Source organism: Pteropus alecto, unplaced genomic scaffold (assembly GCF_000325575.1).
Source record: "Pteropus alecto unplaced genomic scaffold, ASM32557v1 scaffold326, whole genome shotgun sequence".
Lineage (NCBI taxonomy): Eukaryota > Metazoa > Chordata > Mammalia > Chiroptera > Pteropodidae > Pteropus > Pteropus alecto.
Window position 1 is genome coordinate 1,598,417 of NW_006438873.1, and position 6,578 is coordinate 1,604,994.

Here is a 6,578-nt window from a genome sequence, read left to right on the forward strand (position 1 = left end):
TGTGCATGCTCATTCTTATGTTTGCACAAAACCTGGAAATTCCTCTCGCTTCCTTCTGTGACTTCATTTGGGTTTCCACTCTGTATCTCCCTTAGGAAGTTATGCACTATCCCCTGAGTGGTCTGGAGAGCCTTCCTACCTCTTGCGTTTGCCTATTTGTCTTCTCATTTTCTGTGTGGCTCTGACATCTGATATGGTTTTGCTGTCCTGGGCTACCTTGTTTAGAAAGTGAGTAGTTCTGAGTTGCTGTTAACTTCAATCCTAGCTGGTCAAATGATCCATCTATAAGCAGCACTCTGAATAGAGCCAGATAGGAAATTTTTTCTGCTTTTCCTAGTGCCTGTTTTTAGTGTGCGTTTCTGTGCATTGTCTGTGAGTGCAAGCCTTTCTTTTCTTCATTGTGCTAAATTCCATCAAACTTCATTTTCCCTTGCGTTGGTCTCCTTGTCAAGGAATTTCACCCCTCCCTTCACCTTGAGGTCTCTTAAAGATGGAACTTAAGTTTCTCACTCTCCCTATCAGGTTCCTATGAGTAGCTGGATGTGTCTCTAAGTCTCCGCATCCCCTGTGTGTACCGTTCCACTCAGATCTGGCTTCTCATCTCCTAATGCCATCACCATTGAGAAATTTCTTCCTCTAGTCTTAACTGAAAAATGCGACATGTGGTATGTTCCCCTCTGATAACTCTTTATGACTTGGGGTGACCCAGTCTCCCTTTCAAGAATTTTTCTTCACAAAACCAAATGCATGCTCATTGAAGACAATGAAAAATTCAACGAGAGAACAAAATCATCCATGACATTGGCACTTAAGTGCAGTCATTGTGTTCTAGGTGTGTGTATGCTTCCTGTACTTCTCCATGTAAGGAGGAGCTGGTCTTGCTTCCATTGACATGCTGAGTGTGTAACTTGATGTTTATTGTTGTCTTTTTTTTTTTCCTTTTTTTTTTAGGCAAGGCAACCCTTGGTTGACCTCACAGATTGCAAGGACCTGGTCAATTTACAATCCCTTATTTTTTATTTTTAACGCCTACAGCACCTGGTTTTCCTAGGTGGTTTCCCATCCAAGTACTAACCAGGCCTGACCCTGCTTAGCTTCTGAGATCAGATGGGGTCAGGCTTGTTCAGGGTATTGTTTTCTTTTGACTTAGCATTTTAGCATGAGCATTTTTATATTAAATATTTCATAACAATCAAGAGCCCTTATCAGTTGTTATATTTTAAAACATTTTGCATAATCCATCTTCTGATTGGATGGTGTTTCCCTCCCTTGTGTCCTTACAAACCAGTTGTGTCTCATCTTGCGGATCATTCTCAGTGTTGGCCATTTCACACCTGAGGCTATAAAGATTTTGTTATTTAATTGGTTGAGGCTGTGTAACAGTGACTGAGAGAGCAGGTTTTTGAGTCAAACACCATTCATGATAATCTTGATTTCAACCTGAGCCGCCTTGTAAACTTGGGCCCTCATCTCCCTCTGCCTGTAGTCCTAGAATCAGCATCATAATCATCTGGAAGGTTCGTTGAACCACTGCTTCCCGGCCCGTCCCCAGTATTACTGATTTTGGAGGTCTTGGGAAGTCAAGCCTTAGAATATGCATTTTACACATGTTCCCCGATGATGATGCTGGTGTGGATGCTACACATAGAGAACCACTGTCCTAAGCCTCAGATTTGTGATATGAAGCACAGATGATAGAATTTACCTGATGAGATTGTTACAAGGATGAAATGTGTTTTTACCTTTATGGCTAGTATGTTGTCTTGATTTCCTCAAAGCAATGGGGGTAGTCTTTTTTTTTTTTCTTTAATTTTGTGAGCTTTATTGCCTTACCTTTCGCAACTGGGATTATGATCAACCCCAAATCAATTCTTGTCTCTGCTATGATGTAGAGATCAGAGTTGGTATTTTTAAACTTTCCAGATGTTTATTAGTATTTTATAAAAATAATATTTTTTTTATTTTTTAGTTATAGTTAGCATACAATAGTATATTTGTTTCAGGTGTACAACATAGTGATTAGACATCTATATAACTCGTAAAGTGATCATCCCAATAAATCTAGTGCCCCTCTAACACCATACATAGCTATTATAATATTATTGGCTATATTCCTTATGCTATACTTTCTATCTTCATTACTATTAGTAACTACCAGTGTGTACTTCTTAATTTCCTCCCCCCTTTTCACTGACTCCTTCAATCCCCCTCCCATCTAGTAACCCTCGAAATGTTCTCTGTATCTATGAGTTTATTCTGTTTGTTTATTTCTTTCTTTAGATTCCACATATAAATCTAATCATATGGCATTTGTCTTCCTCTATCTGACTTACTTCACTCAGCATACTACCCTTTAAATCCTTATGCAATATCTTTTCTCATCCCCTTACTTTTAGTCTGTGTGTGTCTTTTAATCTGAAGTGAGTCTCTTGTAGGCAGCATATGTAAGGGTCTTGTTATCTTATCCATTCAGTCACTCTCTCTATTGAGCACTTGAGCACTTAATTCTTTTTCATTTGAAGTACTTGTTAAAAGACATGTAGTTATTGCCATTCTTTATTCATATTTTTGCTACATATTTTTTCTTTCTAAAGAAGTCCCTCCAACATTTCCTGTAATACAAGCTTGGTGATGATGAATTCCTTTGGCTTTTTCATGTCTGGGAAGCTCTATCTGTCTTTTGACTCTAAATGATAGCTTTGCTGAATAGAGTAATCTTGGTCGTAGATCCTGGGTTTCATCATGTCGAATATTTTGTGCCTAATCCTTTTGTCCTGCAAAGTTTCTTTTGAGAAATAAGCTGCCAGTCTTATGGGTGCTCCCTTGTAGGTAACTAACTGCTTTTCTCTTGCTACTTTTGATTCTCTTTATATTTAACCTCTGACATTTTAATTATGATGTGTCTTAGCGTGTACCTCTTTGATTTCATCTTTTTTGTGACTCTGAGCTTCCTGGGGTTTTATGTCCATTTCCTTCACCAGGTTAGGGAAGTTTTCCATCATTATTTCTTCAAATAGGTTTTCAACTTCTTGCTCTTCTCCTTCTGGTACCCCTATGAGGTGAATGTTGTTATGTTTGATTTGTTCCATCGGCTCCTTATATTATCTTCAGTATTTTGGATTCTTTTTTCTCGTTGCCGTTCTGATTGGGTGTACTTTATTACCCCATCCTCTGTATCAGTGATTCGATCCTCTACTCCCTCCACTCTTGATTCCCTCTAATATACTCTTCACCTCAGATATTATATTGTTCATTTCTGACTGGTTCCCTTTTATAATTTCCATTTCCATTTTTTAAAAATCTCTTTGTTAAAGTTCTCACTGAATTCTTCTATTCTTCCCCCTGAGTTCCTTGAGCATCCTTATAACCAGTATTTTGAACTCTGCATCTGGTAGATTGCTCATCTCCATTTTGTTTAGTTCTTTTCCTGATGCTTTGTTCTGTTCTTTCATGTGGGACATGTTTCTTTGTCTCCCCATTTTGGCTGCCTCCCTGTGTCTGTAAGACTCCTAAGTCTCCCGGTCTTATTAGAGTGGCTTGATGTAGTAGGTGTGCTCTGGGGCCCCTTGGCATAGACCTAAAAGGGATCCATCTGCAGGCCAAGTTCAGCCACAGCCTGTGTACCTTCAGGGCCACCTGGTAATAGTTACTAAGTAATCCACATATGGCTGCCACCTGTGCTGGGCTTATAGGTGCCTCAAAGGGTCAAGTCAAACCAAGGTTGGCTACGACTAATGCAGGGTTTGGGGCTGCTCAGAAAGAGGTACAGGGCACACCAGACGCTGCTTCTTTGGGTTTTGTGAGCCTGTTGCAAAAAATATCAGACCAGTGAGAAACCAAGCACCACTCGGAGAGTTGGAGAACTCAGGTTTATTATGCCAGCAGTCCCAGAAGAGCTAGCGCTCTGACAATCTGGGCCCTGAGCTCAGTGGTAACCTTGCTTTTATAGGGATTATCCATGCAGTTATAATTGGCATGAGCTGATTGGTTAATTTGTCCTCAGGCAGTTACAGAGTGCAGAGCTCAGGAGTTGCCTTGGGCTACAGGCAGTTATAGAGAATGAGATTCTCAGATAGGAATTTAGGCAATACATCTGTTATCTAGACAGAACAAGCAAAGGCAATATATCTGTTATCTAGACAGAACAAGCAAAGGGGAGGGTGAGTCTTCAGTTGATCTCAAGGTCACCCTGCCCTTTGGCCTATGTAGCAAGCATGTCTACAGAAGCAGAACAAAGAGCTCATTATAAGGGTAGCCATTTGAGTGGAAAATTCCTCTTCAAGCCTTTGAGAGAGTTTGCGAAAGTTCACAGCAGGAGCCAAGACAGCCTGTTTGTATGGAATAAACCACTGGAAACAGCTTGGATGGGCCCACAAATTGGGAGAGGCAGAGTCTCAGGGAATGCCCTAGGTGGAGTGACCTGTGTTATCCAGGTTGATGGTGCCTGCATCTGTAGTCTGGGAAGCAGGAGGGCTTAATAAAGGAACAATGTCTTCTGCCTGGACCTCTGTCTGGGAACAAACTGCCCCTCCAGTCCTCGCCCTGAAGCCCAACAGCTCACTGCCTCCGCATATGTCCCTGGCACCCCTCGAGAAGCTGCCCCAGTGAATCAGAGAGTAAGTCTGGGTGTGGGCCCTTCAAGAGGAAGGTCTGCACTTCTCTCAGGCCTCTGTCTCACTCAGCCGCAATTTCTGCTGGTTTTCACAGATAGAGGTTGTGGAAACTTCTCTTCCCAGCAGTGGAACCCTGAGCTGGGGAGCACAGTGTGAGGCAAGAATCCCTTACTCCTCAGGTGGGGGAGGGGGCTCTGTAGCCAAGATAGCCCTGCTGATTTTTTAAAATTAAGTTTATTGGGGGTAACATTGGTTAATACAATTAGATAATTTTCAGGTGTACATTATCATTTGACATCTGTATACTCTATTGTGTGTTTACCACCCAAAGTCCAGTTTCCTTCAGCTACCATATATTTGACCCCCTTTACCCCATCTACCTCCTCCCTTGTCTCCCACCACACTAGTAACCACTAGTCTATAGTCCATGTCCATGAGTCTCTGTCTGTCCTGTTCATTTGTTGCTTTTAGGTTTATATCCCACAAACAAGTGATATCATTTGATTTTCTTTTTCAGTTTGGCTTATTTCGCTTAGCATGATTATCTCGAGGTCCATCCGTGTTGTTGGAAATGGCATTATTTCATCTCTTCTTATGGCTGAGTAATATTCCATCGTATATATGTACTACAGCTTCTTTAGCCAATCATCTATCGTAGGGCACTTTGGTTGCTTCCATGTCTTGGTCACTGTAAATAATACTTCTATGAACATTGGTGTGCAACTATCTTTTTGGATATGTGTTTTCAAGTCTTTGGGGTAAATACTCAGTAGAGGGATTGCCAGATCATATGGTAGATCCATTCTTAGTTTTTTGAGGAACCTCTATATTGTTTTCTATAGTGGCTATAACAATTTGCAGTCCCACCAGCAGTATATGAGGGTCTCTTTTTTCTCTGCATCCTCTCCAAAACTTGTTATTACTTGTCCTGTTGATAAAAGCTATTCTAACAGATGTTAGATGGTATCTCACTGTGGTTTTGATTTGCATTTCCCTAATATCTAGCGATGTTGAGCATCTTTTCATGTGTTTGTTGACTATGTCTTCTTGGGAGAAGTGTCCATTTAGGTCATCCTCTGCCCAATTTTAATTGGATCATTTATTTATTTATTTTTTTGTCGTTATTGAGTTGTAGGAGTTCTTTAAATATTTTGGGTATTAGGCCCTTATTGGAGACATTGCTTGAAAATATATTTTCCCATTCAGATGGTTGTCTCTTTACCTTGTTGACTGTTATTTTGCTGAGCAGAAGTTTTTAGTTTAATGAAGTCCAATTCATTTATTTTTGCTTTTTCTTCCCTTGCCTTTGAGGTCAAATTCATAAAATCCTCTTTAGTCCAAGGTCCATGAATTTAGTTCCTATATTTTCTTCTATGCAATTTATTGTTTCAGGTCTTATATTCAGGTCCTTAATCCATTTTGATTTAATTTTGGTGTATGGTAATATACAACTGTCTAGTTTCATTCTTTTGCAGATGGCTTTCCAGTTTTCTCAGCAACATTTATTGAAGAGGCTTTCCTTTCTCCTCTATACATTTTTTTTTGTTGTTGTTGAAAATTATTTGCCCATATAAACAACAGTTTACTTCTGGACTTTTGATTTTGTTCCACTAATTGTGTGTCTATTTTTCTGCCAATATCATGCTATTCTAATTATTGTCACTTTGTAGTATAATTTAAAGTAGAGCAGAGTGATGCCTCCAGCCTTGTTCTTTTTTCTCAGGATGGCTTTGGCGATTCAGGGTCTTTTGTGCTTCCATACAAATCTGATGATTCTTTTGTTCTATTTCTTTAAAAAATGCCAATGGAACTTTGATGGAGATTGCATTAAATTTCTATAATGCTTTAGGTAATAAGGTCATTTTAACTATGTTCATTCTTCTGATCCAAGAACATGGAATATCTTTCCATTTCTTTGTATCTTTTCCAACTTCTTTTAATAGGGTCTTATAGTTTACATTATAT

General features: G+C 39.7%; 1 pseudogene; it reads right to left on the reverse strand.

The window, feature by feature from the left end:
* Nucleotides 1-1,026: 1,026 nt before the first annotated feature.
* Nucleotides 1,027-1,146, reverse strand: LOC112483089 (annotated as a pseudogene).
* Between the last annotated feature and the right edge of the window lie 5,432 nt (nt 1,147-6,578).